General features: G+C 38.3%; 1 protein-coding gene across 1 annotated transcript in view; it reads right to left on the bottom strand.

Annotated features, from left to right (window-relative positions):
- The window catches only part of LOC131687315 (scavenger receptor class B member 1), a 157,662-nt gene extending 135,398 nt beyond the window's left edge, over nt 1–22,264 (bottom strand). The window contains exon 1 of the mRNA XM_058971392.1: nt 21,359–22,264. The gene's annotated coding sequence lies outside the window, so the exon portion shown is untranslated. The remainder of the gene's footprint in view (nt 1–21,358) is intronic.
- Nucleotides 22,265–23,890: the final 1,626 nt, after the last annotated feature.

The following is a 23,890-nucleotide window of genomic DNA, read 5'->3' as shown; positions in this document are numbered from 1 at the left end:
AACCGATTTTACATACTAATTTCCATATAAACTTTAAAATTTTTGGAGGGTCCGTAGACACAACCAATCGGTACTAAAATTTGCACAATTGCTAAGGACCATAAAAGGAATCACTAGAGCCTGGTGGAGCTAAAAGTCGAAAATTGAACCAGTCTAATAGACACCCTACCCTAATTATTACACTTTTTGTTTAAAGTGAGTCAGCGTCAACTTTCGTGGAAGTCGTGAGATACGTGCTAAGTATGATAAGAATTTAATTAATTTAATTTTCAGCTATTGAATCATAGTTTGGATAAATGATAAAGGCGCAATTGTACCACTAGGTGGATTAAAACAGGTTTTTGTATCTTCCTTCACCTACAACATCTTTCAGTAGTATGGTTCTTAACAGTATAAATATTACCTCGTACAAAATACTTATGATACGCATGTGATCTTAGAATCACTGTACACCATAAAACCATATTGTGTCAGATAAACACACCAACATTGATTCCCGTACCATGGTATCCATACCTTGTACTGCTATAAAATACAACCAATGCTACAAACACGATAAATCCTAGAATTTACCACGTTCAACAAGGTATTTTTAAAAATCGACTTAATCCACCTAGCAGTGAGATGAGACATTTCCTGCGTATTGTATCACTATGGGATGCAAAGTATGCTAAAGGTGAACACTAGGGTGGAACAAAAATTACATTCTGGATCCGAACAACTTTTTGGGTAATGTTTGTTTGGGTCCAAAAACAACCGTGCAATTAGCTTAGCTCGATCGGTGAAATTATATTTTTTCGCCCACTGTTTAAATTCGTATGGGAAAAGACTTCGTGTATTCAGCAAAGATATACGTGAAAGCGATCTCCACAACTTTTAAAAAGACATTAGCTTATTTCTTTTACCAAAAAAAAAGTTTAGTTGAAAAATTTTACTTATAGGAGGATTAATCACGAAAATCATAGCAGCAAATAACAAACCTTGCTATTTTTGATAAGTAGTCCGAAAAAATTGTTGACGTAACTTCAGCCGTTCTACGTTGTTAGCCATTTAAAATATTTTATGTTTTAAAAATTGCCAAATTGCTTTGGAAATACGCGAAATAAGCCTTTAATGTAATATAGAAAGTTGTCCATTTTGATAGTTCAAACCATTTTACAGAACATACCGAATTTGTCAGAATGATATTTTAAAAGAAATATTAATGAATTAGCTTTAAAGGGATCATCCACAAACAACCAGCAATAATGGTGGAGATATTAAAGATAAAGACTTCGTGTCTTCCTCAAAGTTGTTGTCAGTTTCTATATTCAGTTTGTTGCGCTCTTTAGAGACCAAGTATTTTCATCGTTTTTAAAGTGTTTTCGTGTCGCGCTGCTTTCAAAGTGCCGTCTAATTATCGTTAATTCATCTCTTGTGTACAAATATTGTGTTATCATCACCGTTCAACTGTGAATTGAATCGATATTCGATTTATTATTTACGCAGTGCCCGCTGCTGATATACTGTGCGTTGCTACCTACGTGCTACTTAGTGTGTGCTGCCATTTGAGTGGAATCCTGGGCGAAATGAGCATTGAGAAAAATTGCGCTAAGTGCAACCAGTTATTCACCGGGATCGACTCAGTTGTCTGCCGTGGGTACTCGTTCCATATGGCCTGTTCAAGTGTTACTCTAGTTCTGCTGGACTACTTTACTACACATCGGAAAAATCTATTTTGGATGTGTGATAATTGTGCTGGGTTATTTGAAAATTCGCATCACCGCTCAATCACAAAAGTGGTTGATGAAAAGTCACCTCTCGTATCACTCACGGATGCAATCAACAACTTACAGACAGAAATAAAGCAGTTGTCTACATCAAATCCATCCGTTCCGACATCGATAGTTAACCGTTGGTCTCCAATTGACTCTTGCCGAACAGCTAAGCGGCCCCGTGGATCAGACGCGGTACAAAAAGCATCAGAATGCCTGTCTGGCTCGAAACAGATAGGGGAAAAAGCTGTGTTCGTCCCAATATCTGCGAGATCATTGAATAAATCCTGGCCGGAAGGGATTTTGTTCCGTCAATTTGAGGAATATTCTGCTTAAAAATTTCGCAAACCTCTCGTTGCGGGCCTAACTCTAACACCTATAACACCACTAGGAGTAACAGCACATCAATAGCCGAGTATAACACTACATTAACGCGCTCACCCATTCACTCCGTGTTGCTCCGCGTGCTCCTCTTTTTGATAATGTTACCGTATGCCGCCTCGGCACTACTTTTGCTGCTACCGATCATCGAGTCCGTAATCCTGAGAACGCACATGGCACAATACGTTCGCGTAATTTGCCGTTACTTGAACGAAGCATAATTTCCATGCCATCGTCAAGACTATATCTACAAACTCACGCTGCGCTGCCATTACCGGGACGCCCGTTATTCATTACTACGGAAGGTCCCGAGCGCTCCGACGCAGTCGCGCTACCAGCCAGCGACCAGCTCAGTCATCCCGGTCCTGCGTTTGGAGGTCGTGAGGGGGTCTTCCGAACTTCGTCCTTAGGCGAGTATGTCCATAGCATATGATCCTGTCCGTCTACTACCATAACGTATGCGGAATGAGAACTAAAACGCAGGCCTTCTTGCTTTCCCTCATTCACTCCGACTACGATATTATCGTTCTCACCGAAACCTGGCTACGTGATGATATATACCGATGCGATTGCTACTCTTCTACCAGTCATCAAAGCCACGAAGGTGGTGTTCTTATAGCGATGAAGAAACATCTAACTGGGAATGTACTAAAAGTGTCTGGATGTGAATGTTTGGAGCATGTTTTAGTACGCGTTTCAATGCCAGGTCGATCGTTATATATTTACTGCATTTATCTAAGGTCGAACAGTGATCCTGACTTGTACAACATTCACTCCTCAGCAGTCCAAAGCATCCTGGATGAGTTGTGATTATAATCTTTCTAATCTTCGGTGGATTTTTAATGAAGATTGTAAGTGCTACCTTCCTGAAAATGCAACATCGGAGCAAGTGACGCAATCACAGAAACGTTGGTCGCTGGTGGCTTGTATCAAATCTGCTCTTTTAGTAACGTGAATGACTGGACCCTCGATTTAGCTTTCGTTAATGACACAGACGTGTTCGAACTGATTGAGCCTCCGACATATGTACTGAAGGTAGACCCTCACCATAAACCCTTCGTTTTAAGCTTTGATGTGCGTTCTGATGATGGTGAAGCTTTTGATACAATTAACGACGACTTCAACTTTGGCTTTACTCGAAGCAAACTTTGATGAAGTGTCAATGGCCATTGGTGCTCTAAATTGGCGTGAGACGCTGGTTGAAAATGACCTAGATCAGGCAGTTGCAGCTTTCTATGATGCCATATATGAGATTCTTCGCCGTAATGTTCCTAAAAACGTGTCAGCAGAAAAGCAGATTATAAGTTTCCTTAGTGGAACGCCGAGCTTGGTCTCCTATGCAACGTACTCCGGAAAAAAACGAAAGCTATACTTACACCATAGGACCGACAACAACAAACCTGTTCTTCGTCAGATTGAACTGCAGTATGGAACAGCTAGGAACAGTGCATTCAGTGAATATCTGAACCAAGTTCAACGCAGCCTTCGAAATAATCCCTCGACATTTTCGACGTTTATAAATAGCAGAAACGCTGTGTACCAGAAAATGTCTATCTTCGTGACAAAAATTCACAGTCCGCTGCCGAGTCGGTGGACCTTTTTGCAGATCACTTCCGAGCTGTATTTACCAGCCGTCCTGTCTATCCATCGCAACAGTACCTTGAAACATTTCCAACGCATAATATCAACCTTCCTTTTCTTAACGTAAGTGATTCCGATGTATTGAGCGCTCTGTCCAGTGTTGATCCTTTGAAAGGGCCTGGTCCGGATTGCTTGCCTCCTGTGTTTATAAAGCATTGTGCCCGAGCACTTTATGCACCAGTGTGTATAATTTCCAGCGTTCAATCTCAGAAAATGTTTTTCTAATTGTATGGAAAGAAGCTGCTATAGTTCTATTCATAAGACTGGAAACGCGCACAATGTTGAAAACTACAAAGGAATCTCGCTGCTCGCTGAACTGCCTAGCTAAAGTTCTGGAAAAGTTCCTCTACAATGCGATGTACGCTGCTTCTTCTAACATAATCGACGAACGTCAACACGGATTTGTAAAAAAACGTTCCGCCACCTCGAACTTGATGACGTACATAAGCTTTCTAGTTCCAGCTGTCGGGAAGCGTAAATAAGTGGACGCTGTATATTTTGACTTCGCGAAAGCATTCGACAAGGTGCCCCACAACATTGCTGCTTGAAACTGGAGCGACTAGGTTTTCCTGAGTGGGTTACCAGATGGCCGTATTCTTAACTCTCACAACGATCCACCTTCGTTAGAATTGGCACTACACGCTCAAGCGCATTCATAACGCCAACCGGGGTGCCTCAAGGAAGTCACCTAGGGCCACTGATCTCGCGTTTATTTATTAACGATCTCTGCACCCGCATCAAGTACGGAAAACTACTCTATGCTGATGATCAGAAAATCTTTCGTTCAATTGCCTTAGCACTCGATTCTGCTGTGCTCCAAGTCGATATAGCCAATATAGAGGAAGGGTGTTTGCTAAATAAATGTAAGGTGATAAGTTTTGGGCGCTCGGCAAATATAAGGCGTTGCGAATATTCTCTTCAAGCCTGTGTCATCGAGAGGGTGGATTCTATCCGGGGTGTTTATTGACAGAAATCTTCGGCAATAATAACAACATTGGAGTTTCTGAAATGGAACACAGTCGATTTTATTGATTTCTACGCACTGAACTCTGTATACTGCGGACTGGTTCGGAGCACCTTGAAGTATGCTGTACAAGTATGGGCGCCATACAATGCCGTTCAAATAGCCGACTAGAATGCGTTCAGAGAAGTTTTGCTCTATTTTCTCTCAGAAAACTGCCTTGGGTCCTATCCGTTTTCCGCCGTATAATAATAGATGCATGTTGCTAGATTTGACAACGCTGTAGTTCTTCCGCACTTTCTTGCAAAGAATGTTCATTTTCGATATGTTGTCGAACAATTTTGACTGTCTCGACATTCTCTGAAGGATTCATTTGTTTGTTCCCCCTCGTGATATAAGGAATCGTCCGTTTCTGTGGTATCGTAGGCACCGTACAGCGTATGGCCAGAACAATCCGGTAGGCAGATGTTGTAACAAATTCAACGAAACTGCTTTAGTTTATGATTTCCATACTACTAAATCTAGTTGTAAGTTAGCAATTAGAATTTTTTAACATTGACCTAGCAATCACATTAAGTGTGATTTGTACGGTATATATCGAAGACTTGATAGTGAATAAATAAAAGTTTTACCAAAAATATTATTTTACTATAAGCACCTGCAAGAAAGTTGGTAAATATATCTCACTTTTAGGGAGATTAATCATTAAAACAACAACCAATACTCTTTATGCAACGATCTTATTTTATATTTTTATAAGCATTCTAATTATTTTCGAACAGCAAATCTACTTTGATTTGTTTGAAAGTTATGTGCTTGAAAATTGGAACGGGAAAAAAGAGAAATTAAGATAAATGAAAGAAGAGGCAAAAACAAAAGAAAACTCAACCAAATGGAATAAATGAAGGTTATTACAAAATGAAACTTTTCAAAACGAGAAAAACTATAGAAAAGTGGACATGGAACTGGGCCAAAAATGTATTAAAATAGAATAATAAAAATAAGAATAGATTGAAGGAAAATATAAAAAATCAAAATGAAGTTTGATCTTTCTAGTACGAGATTGAACTTAAATATTGACTTGATGCATTTAATGTTATTCCTTTGCGAGTTTTCGAATTTTTGATTGAACACTTTCTAGCAACTTCCGCACGCTTTCTTTTTTGACGTGTTAACCCAATTTATTTAATTTTGGTATATTCTCAGTTGCTTTGCCAATTTTTTGTAGACATTCTACACAATTATCCAGTAAGGTTAGACGGGCTGAAGCTGAGGTCACGAAATCTATACTCTTTTCCTGGAGCTAAGTAAGAGTTGTTTTGGCACTATGCACCGTCTCCAAATCTGGCCAACAATGCATCTTTTAACTTCTTATAAAAGCAGAAACCTTCTCTGCAGACACTAAGCTCGATTGATTATCGCATTTATAGTTCCGATGCACAGTGGTCGGAAACGCCAAAAACGTGAACTTAATTCACTAGAGGCCAAACCATCGAATATATTTACAGGGTGTCTTTGGAGTAACAATTGAAATTGGGCATGGCTTACTACGATGGAACTAAAACAAAAAAAAATCCTGCGCGAATGCAACAATTCCTATATACAGTATGAAAAAAATAAAGACACCCCTTTATCGTTTCAGTAATTTTGGTCATAGGAAAGGTTTGTTGTATTGTACGATGAACATTCTTTTAAAATTTTTGATTTACCGTTTCACAGCCAACAAATCAAAAACTGAATAAGTTAGTCGTCGTAATAAAGTGTGGCATTCTAGTAGTGGTAATGGGATTAAATAGAAAAGAACGAGGGTGTCTTTAATTATTTTACATACTGTACACATAGGCTTCTTTATGTAGGGGATGCGCGTATAAAAACAGCCTAAAAAGACTTCAGTGTATATTTGCATTTTCGATAGCTCCATTATGTTTGTTGGTGGAATGGTAGGGTGGAAGTAATAGAAAAGCGATTCTAGTTTCTATTGCACTCGTATACAAGTTATTTAATATAAACCTGCAAATGTATGTGATTCTTGAAAAGTCTTGACAAGAATTCACAGAATCCGCGTAAAACAAATATTTTTTAATATGAGCGCTGTAGGATTATACGCAAAAATGCTTTTACTTAAATTTCATTTATTTGAGAAAGACAAAAAAGCGTTCTCCAATTTTTCTCTATATTGTAGACAAAAGTACAGTCTTTCAAATGCAATCAAAATTATCAATTTTCGTTTGCCCCTTTTTAAGATATCGACATTTGAAAAGGGCGTATTTTTAAGTGAAAATTAAGTATAACTTTTGAACCAGACAAAATAAAATTTTTCTTTCTTCAACAAAAGTTGCCTCTAATCATGCTCTGAAAGTACACTGAAGAGTACTTTTGAGAGAAAAATCATATTAAAAAACTGTACGGAGTAAACTGCTTTTTTGAGAGACACCCTAAGTTATGATATGGAACTCACTATAAAATGAAAACGGTTTGAGATATAAAATTAGTATGTTCAACAAACTTGCTCAGAATTGATTGTTCTAGAATATTGGAGAAGAAAGTATCATTCTTTCTGAACTATAATTTGAAAAAATGTCTACAACTTTGACATTTTAAGGACCACCCTAAAACCGTTTCAGTCAAAAGATGCAGTTTGTCACGCACAATAAATGTTTCCAAGACACCAAATCTCTAAACCTAAAGATGAATGCGTTAACAATTGTTTCCCGCTAATTTCGCTTCCTGGACCACTGTGGCAATGATATTAAAAACTTCACATTTTGCTCCCACGCTTATAAAATCTGAAATATTCAGATATATGTGAAAATAATACTTGTAATTGAATATCAAACCAAGAATTTTTATGCTGATTTTTGTATGGAAAAGGTAAAAAAAACAAGATAAAGTAAACTTACCCTATTCATAGGGTTCTAGAGTGCCACGCACCAAACCTTCTTAACTTTACTGTGCATGGTTTAGACAGTGAAAAAAGTGCCTGTTCGTGCATTTTGGTTTGCACCTTTCTTTCTTATACAAAGTTGAAGTTGGTGTAAAAAAATGTAAAATTCTTCAATAACTTTTAAACGAATAAGTATTTTTACATGCAGTCTTCGGCAATATTATGTAGTTTTGATACCTACATATTTGTCTAGAACATAGTTTGCACGAAAGGTCACAATGAAAAAAGTTATATTAAAAAAAACTAGATTTAAGGGGGTTGCCAGTTTTCTGAGAGAAAACGACTTATAAATCGATAACCTTTAGTCCTACAAGCTCAAGTTTTTCAACAAAATTCTTCACTATGAGCATTTCTAAAACTTTGTCGAAGACACCAACTTTCTACCTCGTCAGGATAAAAATTTATTTTTTTTAGTTCGATCGTAGTAAACCATGCCTAATTTCAATTGTTAGTAGATTGTGGGGAATATTCATACGAACAATTACTCCAAAGACACCCTGTAAATATATTCAATGGTTTGGCCTCTAGTGAATTAAGTTCACGTTTTTGGCGTTTCCGACCACTGTGCGATGGTGTTAAAATTGGTAGACTTCACTCTCCAGGAAGATATCGCTAGCCATACGAGCAATTGAATTGACCTGTTCGTATCGCTTTCTGTAAAACTCACGAATATTATTTCTGGGCCCTTATTGCAGCACTTTGCTTTTGTTGTACACTTTGTGTGGTAATTTTCTGATTTTGATAGGACTTCCGTTTTTGTTCAATTTCTTGATACGTTGGATTATAACGAAACTCGCTCCAGATTGATTGGCAAATTCACGTATCGACATTGATTTATTCTTTCTAATGAGAGACGCCACTTTCTGATTCAGTTTCAGGTTGGAAGATGCGGATTTTTTGCGTCATCTCTGCAGTTCATTCAAAGAATGATGTACCCCACGTTTGTTTATGATGGATTTTATACTCGCGCGGTGAATTCCAAAGCAACTCGCCAAATTACCCCCTTTTCACTCAGTCAGAAACCTTATTTCCACTTCAATTTGAATGCGCGATATTTTGGAAACGAAGAATTTAAACCGTACAAAAAAGTAAACAAACCAAAGGAAACGCACAGCATGCTGCGATGAGCTTATTAAAATCATCATTTCGAAATATAATACAAGAATGTTGTAAAGATCGTGGTCCGTGGATAAGATATATTTTGTCGGGATAGAGTGCCTCTTCCGCTCCACCTATTGGTTGAAGTCGCGCTTTAATTAGACTTTATTCTTAACGAGTTTGTAGTCCTTGTCAATCACCCTTCCCAAAGAAGTCTTCATATGAATATTCGGAAAGACAACCGGTAGAAATAGGCTTCAACTTTTTCGAAATCTCCAATAGAAAATTCGGAAGCGTTAACTGTTTTGAACTCAATCATCTGACCACCGATAGATGGGTTCGATAGAATTTCTTTCAAGAAGAAAATAAGCGGAAACAGAAGTATCCAACTTTGAACGTTCGTCGGACCAAATAAAGGATATTGAGCAAGAGAATTTTAGAAAAAAAATCATAAGCAAGTACCGAAAACTACAGCTTCGGAAAGATCAGGTCAAAGTATATTCAAAAGTATCAATGATTCCGCGGAACCTATACGAGCTTCCTACTGCAGTAATGCATTCCGATACTTACAATTTTACGACATAATGACCATAACCATCGAACGAATTTACATCCACACTTCCGGGATGTAATTCTTTGTTCGCCGACAACTGCAATGTACTATCCTCGAACTACACACGACACGGAAAATCCTTCACACTCGCGAAACCATACCGCACTTATACTTACTACGAGGAAGCCAAATCAGGCCAACCTCGTCTGCTGACCGAACCGCACGGCATCGCATTCGAGTGGTACATAGAAGTTGAAAAAAAAGTCGATCAATGCCAAACCGATCAGCAATTAGCGTATTACCCAATTGATCACCTCACGGAGAGAATAGAGAAACCCCTCATCTGAATCTGAATTTGTATAGCCGAAGCAAACAAAGGAAACGATGCGGTATGAGTTTGGAAGAAGAAGTGCTTCGAGGTTGGCTTTCATAATTGCACGTTTGAAATTACCAGTAATTGCAATGATTCGATTATGATTTGTAGATTCATTTCGATCGAAGCTTTTATCTGTTAATGACCTTGAACATTTTCCCCGACATTTTTAACTTGGAATGTCTATCTAACCCAGCGAGTCAACAGACTGATGGACAAATTGGAACAAACGATGGCGTAATGTGCTGAAGGCGGCTTAGTCTGCAACTATAGTAGCTCCACACTAATTGAAGTACCTAAAGAGTGCTAAATACTTTAACCAAACGAAGCATGAAGCCACCGCGCTAGCTGGTTGGGAAGCACGTTGAACAAATGAACAGTAGGTACAAGTTGTGCAGTAGTCGATGGTTGGTTGGCATGCCTATAGGTTCTGATTTCCGAATCAAACTTGTTAGCTTTGCTTAACGCCGATGGACCAATTTCGCGCGATTGTGTAAATTTTGATCCGGTATTGCGAGAACCGGTTTTGTTGACAGCTGGGACCGGCGGCGCCAGAGACAGGTGGTTGAACTGATTCAACAGACAGATCTTGAACTTGAATAGACGATGAGTCGCCCCGCTTAAAACTAGTGACGGTAGGTACGCGGAACTACTTTTTTTTAGTCATAATCAGTTTGATTGTGGGATTCCCAGACAAATCTTCCCACGTATATGCATAACGAACATTACTTGTTGGAACTGATAGCATGAGAAACTGCACGCAATCAATGCACGTGTTGTGTAAGGAGTCGGAACATGTGCTCGGTAGCAGAAAATCGAGCTAGCGGAAAATTTCACTCTCAACGCGTCTAGACTCTAGGCGGGGAAAGAATCGATTACCGACCGGGTAACTTTCCTGTCGGTAGCTTCGACTTTAACCGATTCGCCTTGATGAGTGGCTCCCATTACCCACAGTCTGACCTTGTGACGAAAGCGAAACTAATTACAATCGTTGATGCCATCGTCGATCGGATGTACACCGGATTGTTGTCCCGATCCCGGAATGTTTTGCGGCGTGTTTTCATTTCTATATAAATTATCCACACTGTGTGGAGGAGCGGCAAGCAAAAAAAAAACGCAAACTTGTCACGTTGGCTGTAGACGGCGTTGTAGTTAGTCGCTGGTACCGGGCGGTGGAAAACCAGTCCTCACGTGTGCACTTGAATGTGCCTCCAGTAAACGGACGGCAGGGAACTGCAACAACAGCAACATATCGGTATAGTTAGTGCTGGTTCAGGCGATTATGACATCGAACATGACTGGGTGGAATCGATCACCGATCAAGCTCTGATCGTTTGTGCTTGACTTGCTAAACGGGTGCATCTTCGTTTTTGTGGTGGTGCTTTCCGTTTGTGGTTGCCTTGCCTGCTTTGATTGGGTTACGGGGAAACAGGTTAGGCGGGAAGAATTTTTAGCGCGACAACTGAGGTGTCGAGTGCAAAGTCGTGATATGTGGCGATGGATTTCGTAATCGAGCATTTAAACTCTATTCTTTAGCGGTCCTTACACGTTCAATACTTATGTCAATAGACAGTATTGACGATACTGCTTCAATACTTCAATCCCATTTGAAATGCACATCGTCAATCCAACTTTTTTCATTACACGTTCAATACTTTTGTCAATACTCTCTAGTATTGACAAAAATATTGAACGGGTGAGGGCTGCTTTTGGCGAGAATCGTTCATATGCAACGACACGTAGTGAAGACTATGGCGAAAGGAAGCATTCTGAGCTGAATCTCGATCCTTGCATTAGCAAAACCGAGAAGAAAATTTTAAAAATAATAATCTCTTTCAATCAAACAACTCATTAAAATTTTTAAACGTGTAATCAATTTGTTCACAACAGTCTTTGGAGTAGCGCGCTGTGGAAACTGTTTCGATTATCTTAATCGTGATAGTAGTTTTAAAAAACTGCTTTTTTAATCTTTGCTGCGGAACTACAGCAAATCAAATCAGTGACTATAATCACAAATGAGCGACTAAATATAAAAGTCGGAAGAGCAGAAAATATAAATACTTATATTTTTTCAATCTGTTTATTCGATATGATACCTTACGTTGGCTTGCCAATTTCTTATTTTTTTATATTTCACATTCCTTAAAAATATATAGCATTAATTAAAGTTTGCCTACTATTTCGCATTATTAACAAATTGATTTTTTTTATATTGTAGAAGTAAGAAGACAATTTTGACACCAACTTAAACTTGAATACATATACACTACCGGTCAAAAGTTTAAGTTCACTTGCTTTTTTTTTAAATTTTACATAATTGAGCGAGTTTTCAGTAGACTTTGTCAAGCACGTGCGTCTTGACTATATCATGTTGCTACACGCTACTGGTTAGAGTGTAGGAGGGGGTTTGTCGCCTTTTGGTGACGCTTAGATCACAAACAAACTTATTATGACAGGTTGCATTCTTTCGATGCGTCGAGTACATAATACGCGTAACCTCTTAGTACTGCGAGAGCTCACTACAAACATTACAGCCTAATTTGTTTTTTTATATATTTATATATTTTATATATTTATATGTATAAAAGCTTAGGGAAGAATTTTTAAAGAGTGAGCGGACAACGATTAAAGGGAGGAGGAACATTAAACTTTATGCAGGCCCGTAGCCAGAATTTTGTTTCGGGAGGGGCTTAAAACTTGTTTCATCAATGTGTTGAGATAGTCACTGTAAACTGAATAAAATTTTGAAAAGTTCTTAGTGAAAACAGTTCTAAAATTAAGACAATAGACAATATGTTATCTGATTCAAGAAAGGCTATTGCGAATTATTGGTTTTGAATTTGATTTTTATGGTTAATTTACAAGTTACAATTTTCACCGTTGGAATTTGCAAGCGTCCCCTATCATGCAACTTGGAGCCAAAGAATTGAAGCTGTCTAGCGTAGATTCATACTTCTTCTGGCTGAATATGATCTCCCGAATCGTTGCTGCAAACTGAAATGCGCAACACTAACTACGTTGCACACAGGCCGATTTTAGGAATGATTCGTCGACTCAGTGTCAGTTGGACTTCAATTATTTAAATATAAATACAAATACAAGAGAATGTCAAAAATCGCTACAAATATTCTGATCAGGCAGGCGATTTGTAGATGCGGAGAAACGGCTCATCTACTATTTAACTCAAATCTAGAATAATTTATATTGAAGACTATTTTCGGCAACATTTTCAGAAAAGTGAGAACAACTAATTATTCATTTATTTAAGTTTTCAGATTTTTTCATAGATCCTATTTTTTATGTAATTGATACTTTTTATATCATTAGACAGGTTGATTTTTCTAGGTGATTCTTCTACTAGATTCTTGAAACTATGGTAAAAACCAGTAATTTTGCTTGTTAACATGTAAAGCGTGTGCAAAAAAAAAACTACTGATTTTTCTACAAAACATAAATATAATTTTAGCTCTATTGCCTTACAATCTTAAAAAACCATTGGAACTCGATAACATTACCCAGATTAAGCAAATATTATATTTGAGTACACGAATATTACATGTTTTATTTCGGAGTTCATGATATTTTTCAATGAATTAATCTACTAAACTAACCGGAATTTTTTCTACTAAAGAACTGTTCACTAATCGGAAGGAAGTCCTTCCGTACTGATTACTGTTATCTTCTAATTTACACAAATTTTGTTAGATGTAACATTGATGACACCACCAAAATAGCTAGAAACTTCAAAAATAGATGAGCTCATTAATTTTAGCATCACACTTGTTTCCGACAAATCAAAGAAAAAAACATCGCACTTGCTTCTCCTGTCCCAAAGAGACTTTTTTTAGATTTCTCTGTATTTAAATTACTGCAATTTATCCGATTCCTGTGAATCTTTTGCAAAATTTTTGTCAGCGGCAATGTGCATGGCCTACTGTCTAGTTTCTTCTGGCAGTTGGATTTGCTATGATGCCTGCAGTTATACTTTATAAGTCAATTCAAACATGTTACCACTAATCTGCTCAGTAATTGTATTGGAAGAGATGAATGATTTCTTGAAGAAAGCTGTAATGCTTTTTGATTACAGATTTGTTTTACCAAAGTTTTGGAAATAATTTCAATATAAGTTGTTGCACGTAAGGTGCTTTCAAAAATTCCGTTTTATTCAAACCGAATTGAGAGGATTAGAACGCAATTTAGAAGGCATTCTGAGTGTATAGAAAAGATAGAAGAATTGCTCGTGAGCCGACTTAGGTTAGCTGATTCTTTTTTCCTCCTCCGTGAATTCTGATCATCTCTCTAATTTTATTCAAAAACGAACAAAAACCAAGGCACGAAATCGAAATGATTGGACTTGTAGATTCAACCAGTCACAACATTTTAGTCACAACAGTGTTTTAATACGTAACGAATTCCTCGCATGAAAATTAAACTAAGTGCCTATGAAAACGATATTGCGATAAACTAAACTAAAACTGTCGTCTCGGCTATATCGTTCTCAGTAAATTGAAATATTTTTTGCCTAGTACGCATGAATGTCTTTAAATGCGAATAACTTCCGTTGTACTGATCGAAATCGCTATCTAGATAACGATAGATAACGATAATAATGTATGCACTGCGCCAGGTATAAAAACGGCAATTTGCGCTCTGAGCTCGTAGTAGCTGCTACGATTTGTGTCAGCTCAAACTCGTCGGTTGGAATACATGATGCACATGCGTGCCGCTCTTTTCTTGGGAGTTCAATGAACGGATTTTAAGTGCGTGCGAAGGGGTGGTTGGGTGCGAGAGATCCCATATGGCTTGGATTATCATTGGTTGTTGTGCTGTATGATGGAGATGATGTTGGCTTATTGGATGCTGATATTATAAGTTTCTGCTAATGATTTGATACTCAAGGCAAATTGGGATAATTTTTTAAATATCATCGTATATGCTGCTATAATCACAGTTTTATAACGATCCGTAGAACCAGATTCATTGTATAACTGCTACATATACGACGGGATTTGTACATCGACATTAAGCCCGGTTTATTTTATGTTATGAAATGATTCAATGTTCATCCCATGATGAGTGCGATCGTATTTGATATGCTTGCTGTGTTAAATGTTTAGAAACATGAAAAATATTCAATTTTTCAAAATCATAATAAATCTCTTTGAAAAATAGGCGGGGCAAAACACTTGTACAGGGGTAAAATGGACCACAAGGGCGGGGCATAATGCATCACAACAAATAGCTGATTTTAATGCAACCATGCAGAAGATAGTAAAAAATACAGCATTCGAATTAACAGCCTAAGTGTATTCTACTTCATTTCGGTTATGTCTCTGACATTGCCTACCCATCTTTTCTTCCTCGCCAACTACGTATAGGGGGTCGTTCAGATCTCTCTCGCTATTGAATCTCATCGTGGCTGCTGCCTTTACGTTCGCGAAAATCTGATTTGTTCTTTACTTGCTACCTTTACGAGTGTGCATTTCTTCAATGATTGTGCTGGCTGTAGATTTTAAGATACTTGATGCAGGCTTTTCCGTTTTCAATATTACCTGAACAGGTGCCACAGATTTGGTAATTGTTTGTGTTTAGTGGTTTCTGATCAGAATAAACTAAATTGTGCCGTATTTTCACGGAACTGGAACATACTAGTTAGTCTTTGATATGTGCAAAGAGAACTATGTGTAATTGTATTATCGACTTAAAGTTTTTACTGCTATTCTCCCAAATATGACATGTATCTGCAATCTTGCAACCGAACATTGATTTTCTCACCGTCCATATATATGAAGCTCTTAATTATAACACTGTCACACACATCCATGTGTTTAAAATTATTCAAAATGAATGGTTTCGCCTGGGCCAATTTGTTTGACGCTATGAGCCTAATACCTAACATGTTCGAGCTCGATAAAGGCGACTAAATTAGAATCTCTGTTTTCCTCTCCAAAAAATGTTCCTCATTACGAATAGTCGGTCTTATGCGAGTCATCAGTAATCACAGTATTTGGCCGGAGCACCACTTCCTGCTTCTGCGACTCACTCATCTCGACTGATTATTAGGGCAAGAAGGTTTTCTTTGTTGCTGCATTTTCAGAAGTTTGGACTATTTCCGACGAATTCTCGGTGGTGGAGTCTATATTTTCGGTACCATATAAGCGGACCATTCAAAATTTTATTGCTGTTAATGGGATAATATTCCTTTCATTTGAGTTTGTTAAAAAACGGCCCAACCATCTCCGATAAGTCAATGCGACTTTGTTAATTTGGAAGTATGGTCACCTTTTCTGAGACTTCCGGAGGCGTCTATGTGTTGTATAGTTTATTTAAAGAGACTTTAAACAGAATTTGGTGATCAGGTACTACAAACTCAAGCAATTGGGCTCGCAATTCAAGAAAATTTTCACCTTTTTGAATTCCTTTCAGTATCCCTTGAAATCGGTATTTTCCATGTCATCTTACTGTAATTCGGAAACTAGAAGTCGGATCGACAAAAAGATTTGATGGCAGCTGATGTATCTTTCGTTTAAAACTAAGTTTGTGAAAATCGGTTCAGAAAATTCCGAGAAATCGATGTAACCATTGTGTAAATTCCTTCGACAAAGCATTTAAAATTGGGATTTCTTCCATTTTCTGAAAGACTGCGAAACTCTGTCTCGAAATGTACATTTTTGGTTTTTGGTACATTTATTTTACATTTGCAAATTCTATTGTGAGAACGAAACTATATCTTTCATATTGTCCACCATGTAAGTTTTTTGTTGACCTTTAAAAGATTTTCAGAGTTTTTGAAGACGAAAATTTTCTTCTGACACATCGAAACTTTATAGAACAGATATAAGTAAGGGATTGTCGTATAGGTTGGGACAGCTCGATATTTTCGTTCCTATGCAGTGTTGCCATCTGTTACTTTTAGCACATACTGGACTCGGTAGTAGCTCACTATTGATGCCAAGTTGAAATTATAGTTTATTCTTGTCACAGCTGCACTGAGCAGTGTCAAAAAAACGAGCAAAAAATCTTTGGTTGTGCTGATTTTTGGGCCATTTTAAATTGAATCTTTTTCATCGAAATTGCAATGTAAATAAGTTTAAAGTGTTAAGAATTAACTGTAATATTATTACCAATCAGGGTTTTGCGTTTGGTTCATTGAATTTTTTTTCTTCGAAAAATAGGTTGGGACAAGCGTGTCGTATAGGTTGCGACATCATGAAATTACGCATGCTTACGAGATTGCGTACAAGTTTTACATGAAAAAAACTGAGTCAGATTAACTTTGTCAAATGGAAGTCTTTCTAAGATTTTAGAAATTCTTTTTCTGAAATCACAATTAACAAAAAAATATTATCCAAAAATAACTATAATGCATTAAAGTTGAAATTGTCTTTAATTATTTAAATTGTTTGAAGTGCCCCATTGACCATTTTGCGTCGTGCAGAAAATTTATCCTGAGTCTTATTTAAAATTGCAAGTAAACATCTTCCATTCGCAGTCATTAAGCCACATAATATATCTTCAAAATGGTGTAGTACAAGCTAAAAAATATTATCATGGAGCCTCTAAATTTAAAAAAAATTAAAAAATATCAATTTTCTATTTACATTCTCGTGGTATTTCGGATGGTATTTTTTCGGATTCTCGAATCAAGTAGCGTGATAGTAGGAAGTGGATCATGAAAGTTCAATCGATCGAATTCATTAATACCATTCCAAATTTCGTGAAATAGTTCACTTGGATTTTTTTATAATCAAGAGTTGCGTTTCATGAAAGTGGATACAATTCGGGATATTTTCTAAGCTTACAAGCTCACAACTCATTCAAAACAAATTATGAATCAAGAAATAGCTTACGATGCGAAAATTGATGCATTATTAATTATAATTTTCTGAATTCTATGTAATAGTTGAGGCGGAAGTATCAGCAACAAATTGCATACTTTATGAACTATATCATTAAAGTGGAAACAAATGTTATGGTTCTGTGAATTATATTACGAGAACGAATAGTGAACCTATACTAATATACAATGAATCATGAACCAGTCCAAAAGACACAAATGGATCTATGAATAATATTGTGAGTTTTGTGAATAAGTTCCAAATCAAATATTAAAACTATACACAAAAATGCATGATATATTAACTAGATGATGAAAGCGGAACCATTCGGAGGTGTCTTATGATTTTGTAAACTATTCCACGAGCTTGTATATCAAACCATGTGTGGAACTAATTTACGTAGTACAATTAGATTCACGAATAATATTCCGATTTTTGTGCAATAGTTCACGTGAAATTATTCCAAGTTCAAAGGCTGAGCTGCTTCAACGATGAACGAGGTGATTAAAGTGAAAATGATGAAGGATATCTTCGAAATTGCTTTACCAATCGATGATTTAACTTAGCCTCACCCAACGTGATTGAACAGTTGAATACATACAAATTAAGTTTCAAATGTGTTATTATGTGCGCGGCTGTCGCCGGCCCTGTCTAAAGATACACTGTTCGACCAAAAAACCAATGTTGTTTCTAATATCATTCTCAACAACTTCACTGAAGACTCTAAAAGTGCCTAACTCAGGAAGGCGACATTGCTCTCAGGTTCTCGGCCAGTTCATCAAAGTTCTTTTGAAAAAGACCGTCCTGATGATGTAATGGATGTTGAACAGAACAAGATAATGATTTCGATTCTCCGTTTGCAATGCTACCTATTGAACTCAGTTGAACCATTTTTTGCGGCTCTACGATAAAGTATCTACTAAGTATTTTCGATAGGCCTCACGGAACGATATTCTGTTGTGCTCGAAATTTCAGAAGTCCACCCGGATATGCTCAGAGTTGTGGTTTCCAGTCTAAAGAGAGCAAATGACATTGCTGGAGACGAAGGAGTAGCGTGTGTACGTCCCCGCCCACAAAGTTAAGATAAATTGCGTAGTTACTGATTCCAGTTTGCATTGCGTTAATCACAGAATTCTCTGGTTATGTATATCGTCTGAATGGACCAATACATGTCGGTACATTTTAGCGATGTACCACTCACAAATGTCAAGGAGAAGATCTGGAATCGAAGGATCGTTAATATAAGCTAATCCTGCACCACACGACCCACTAGCGTAGCTTCGTTGAGGGATTAGCCCGTACAGCCGTCCTCGACGCGTCGAGGACCACCCGTACTATTCTCGTCGTGATGACTTCTTTCACTGCCGGAAGATGCTGGTAGTGGTCCATTATCGTCACCAACACATTTGCATATGTCCAATTTTCTTCCTTCTTTTTAGTATTTCGTATGAGTCGTTTTACAGGAAGCTCGAATATATAAACGGTCAAAGCGTTAGTATTTTCAATCAGCGCAAACATACCATGTATCGCTCCTCTGAATTTGTCGATATGGTGGATGAAAGCGGTTCTACGTTTCGCCTTTTTTCCAAAAAATATCCGGACCGAAATTCTGTCTCTTCAATTTTCTGAAACCGTCCAATACTCCTTTCAAGCGTCATTTTGGTTGTTAAAACCTGTTTGCCGCCAGAAGGAATGAAAAGAAATGCTCGATTCCTAGAATCATGTTGATCGATGCACGCTTATAGAATAAGGGATTCGCAAGGAGCAAATTTCATGAAAGCTTTCAGTAGTTTGGTGTACTACTACGGTGAAACTTGAGTGTGATTTACCCGAAATATGTTCCTGAGCGCGGATGCGTCGATGAGGGTTCTTAATCGTGGATACGTGATCTTTCCAAACCTTGAATGTGTCATCAGCAATGCGATCGCACAGCGAATCTTCCACCATTGTTCTTTGAGCTGTGGCAGAATTTGAGTATGTCGCTTAAAATCCTCGCCGATCCTACCCAACGAAACTGTAATCTCCTTTTTAAACATTGAATTTCAAACACACACGGCTTCACATGTTACCGCTGACTTGAGATAGTAGCAATTTTCCGCCCGGTAACTCATTTCTGTGACAACACCGTTAATCTTTACGTTGCATGCTGGGATGTAAACACTACACTATGGTGTGTAGAACTCTTTGCACGTTTGCTTTGGATTATTCAGAATAACACGCACCCAATTCGGTCTCACTGTCGGATTCTTGGCCACGACTGTATATCGCATAGTCATGGCCGATTTTTCAAACACCAATTTTGCTTTTTATTCCTGTATACAAAGTGTATTTTCAATGTGACAACCTTGCTCCACCTGGTGGATTAGGTTTTTTTTACTGATTTGCAGGGACAATCTGGCTAAATGCGCTTCAAACATTACTAATCGATGTTTTTTGCCCTCATTGGTGTCAAAACATTTTCAACTTTCATAGTATAGGCATATGGAAAACTTTAAGCTTTGATCATTGAATGAGAAAACCAAACAAATAATTAAAAATCAAATTATTCCTGATTCAATATTTTTCGAAATCGTTTCTCAGTTCACATGACAACCATAGCCTTTCGTATTTCCAGACTATAACTTTTAAAGCAGCTAACTTTAATTACACATTATTAATTAAAAATACACAAATTTTCAACAGAAACAATCGTAAAAATTGATAATAGGTTAAGATTTACGAAATCTCTAGATGTGGACCGTATAGTTATAGTAAAACAACAATAAACAGGTATGGGAATTAAAAGTCCCATTTTCAGTGATGCCGTGCATCTGTGAATAATCATTTCCTATTATTTATCACGTTCTTTTCTGCTTCTAGAGATCTTTGAACCGAATCTGAATTGACGCTAAATGAACAGATACTTGAGTCTTTCGTGCAATAAACGCTAGTAATTAAGTTATTAAAATGTGATAAAAATAAAGCAGGTTCCCGAAGGCGTTCGTAGTATCGTTTGTAGGAGGCACGGCATTATAATGCAATGAAATATAATTAGCTACAAAACACATAGCTGAGATCGAGAATGCATCAAACACTTACGGAGAAGTCACGGCCGCAGAAAAACAAAAAAAAAAAATCACAGCATCCAAATTGTTATATAATCGAAAGAATTAAATAATAATTGAATGCCACGCAAAAAAATTTGCCCTGAAGCCTGAAATACTCTCGCGAAATTATCAAATAATTCGGCTCCCAAGCCACCGCCAACATCTTCCGTACCGTATGTGAGCTTCAACTTTCCCCTCCAACCATCACCACCACCGCCGCCAATCATCTAAGGATCACTCAAAGAAGCAAAAATCGTTCGACAAGGTCGGCTCGCGGTTGATTCGCGACGACGCGTTCAACCTCAGTTCGCTTTCTGTTTCATCTGCTCTTTCTCCAGCTATCTTTCAGTCTATCTGCTGTCTGGTCAATTAGATGTCGAGCTTTGGGTCACTTCACTGCCACACCGTATACTCGTCTGAATTATTATGAATGTGGTGTAAATATGGTGCAGAAGGAGATTGGCAGCACGCGACCACACTCGCCACATCAGACATCAGTAACAGCAACAGCAGCAGCAGCATGCATTACTTTACTGGTGATAATTTGAGTGGCTGCATTGCCAAACATAATGAGCATTTCTCAAGCCTCATTGCTGTCTGTGTACAAATCGATAAATGGCAATGCCGTTTGTGGTGCCGAGAGGTTTGTCACTTGTTGACTCATTCAAATCGTCCGTTTGCGAATCTTGACCTAAAATGTTGTGTGTGAGTGATTGAAATTTGACTTACCGGGGCAAGTTGGCGAGATTCGAGTCAGAGGTAGTCGGCAGGGATCCGGTCCAGAATGTGTACACACCGTGACTTCACAGAGATGTCGTTTAGGAACACAATTCAACCAAGCGAGTAATTTAATTTCAGTAAATGGTTTCGATCTGCTGGTTCGTCCACGGATACAATACTTTCTTCACTTCTGTTTCTGCTAATAAATTATCGGCAGGATACGTTTTAACTGACATTATCGGTTGGCACCCGAATTTTCTTCATTGATTGCAATTAGAAACAAAACTTCCGAAATATACCTTATTGTAGATTTTTTTTTCGAAACAAGTAACTTCCACTTTTTCTCCACTGTTGTTTTAAAAAATCACAAAAAAATTCAATAAATCCTCGTTCCCAGTGCACTCGAACTATTTCACCTCGAGCGCAGAAAAAAATTCCATCTCTTACTCCAGAACTTAATATTTTTTTCAAGACGACAACTTTCACCCCCACAGATCCTTTCGCTGTCACGCAAAAAATGATGAGCGATTTGAAGCTGCCGTTTTTTTTATATCCCCACCAACACCAACTTGGAACCACACGCCAATCAGGAAACACTACCCCGCTCGCCAGGAATCCCAAGACAACCAGTTAGAACCGTGTCGTATAGAACGTTTGCACTGGTACCGCGATAGAACTTTTAAGACCGCCTAAACCCGGACACGTCCGCGACTCGCGAAAGCCTACAAACGAATGACACCCGCCTGACCGTTGGCCGACGAAATCGAGAACTGCTATGCTTGCTTGCTGAGAAAGAGTCCTGATCGGTTCTGTTACTACTTCTTCTTCCACTACGACTACTACCTCCTTCTCTGCCGTTGATTCCGAGAGCTACGAGTTGAACGATCCGATCGTGCTAAGATTCAACGATTTACTACCCATCACGGCTTGCTGCGGGGGCCTAGCAGCGGTGTCTTGTTGTGCGATGTTTAACTGATCGCAGGAGGCACTGCGCCACTGACAATGCAATGTAAGTACACACTAAGCCAAGGGGTGCGCAAGTGAACTCTCGGTGAATATGCGTGAGTGTTCGAGTACGGGGCGCTGCGATGTAATCGACTTGAGAAACCGCTGAGAATGCCAGAATGGTGAGTTGCCGACCGGCGTTCCTTGTACGGGGGGGCAAATCGAAAATGAGCTCCTCGAATGGAAATTGAAAGCTTAGCCTCCTTTTTTCCATTGCTGCTGGCAGGCAAAAGAATTAAATGCGTTCAAGGCCGTGGTTGAGTTAGTTATTTTTTTTTCTCATTGTTTAATTGAAACATAGATTTTTCGTGCAACGATAACGCAATGGAAACCCATTCCACATAAGCATGAACATTTAATGCGCAAACTTAGTTCCTGCTTGTGTCAACATAGTAGACATTCCACAATTTTTAATGCACGACTGGAAACCAGTCCCATTAAGACGGTTCTAACATTCATCATTTGGTCGATGTACCCAGCAATGTGGGATGGTTGTCTCTGTTGCACAAACATTTAGTCGCGATAAAAATTTCAACAAAACCACGAACATTGCAGCTTGAACTTGACCCGGTTCATGGGCTGAAATAAAAGGTAGTTTCATTTTCTCTGAAATAAATACATCCATGTACCTATGTAGGTAGGTACAAATCAAAACCAGCGCGAACGAACCACGAAGCGCCTCCACGAGTGACATGCATTGCGCTGCGATCATGCAGCTAAAACAAGCAGCGGGCGGGGAAGTCGGTTCTCGAGTAATTGCGCGCTCGGTTTTAGTGCTGGCAGAGAGTCACTCGTGCACATTTTCACCACCAACGGGACGGTGCGGGTAGAAAATCCCACCACGGTTGGTTCATTTCAGTCGGCGGTTGCTTAGTTCTGCTGGATTGAAAGGCATGCGATCTACGAATGGTACAACGGATGGTGAAATCACGCAGAATTTTCGCGTGGATTAGATTTATAGCAACATCATAAGACAGTTTTCGATCTGATTTCTATTTTTTTCGCTTTTGCTACGCAAAGTTCAGTATTTTTATGCAGGCCGGAAATGATGAAAAATAATGCTCAATGGACGAGCAATACCTAAAGTCAAGTTCGCTGAAGTGTATCAACGAATGACAAGCCGAGCATTTTTCATTATTCGAATTTCATTAGGAGAAAAGTCCGAGGTGATTTTCAGTTATGTTGTGTTTGTATACAAAATATTATTAGGGAATTTATGTAAATAAGTTTTTTTTATGTCGATTGTACCGGTTAAAACAACCTTGAGGTTATACGCCTCTTCCTAGAGCTCAGGCATTGGTTTAAGCTTCAATACTCGCTATGGCGTGTCTTCATTTCTGTGAAAATAGAACTCATTACCATTTCCAATTAAATTTAAAAGTTCACGTATCATGGTCATGGCGACTTTTTACAATCGCATGCTTAGCAAAGACAGGCAAATGGCATGCGATCCCTCTCCACGGCACCTATTCACTGCCAATCAGCGGGGGCGTATGAACGAGATAAATATATGCAAACAGATCGCAACAACCATCA

This window comes from Topomyia yanbarensis, chromosome 3, assembly GCF_030247195.1.
Source record: "Topomyia yanbarensis strain Yona2022 chromosome 3, ASM3024719v1, whole genome shotgun sequence".
NCBI classification, from domain to species: Eukaryota; Metazoa; Arthropoda; class Insecta; order Diptera; family Culicidae; genus Topomyia; species Topomyia yanbarensis.
Note: the sequence above shows the minus strand (reverse complement) of the source record. Positions and strands in the feature narration are given on the sequence as shown.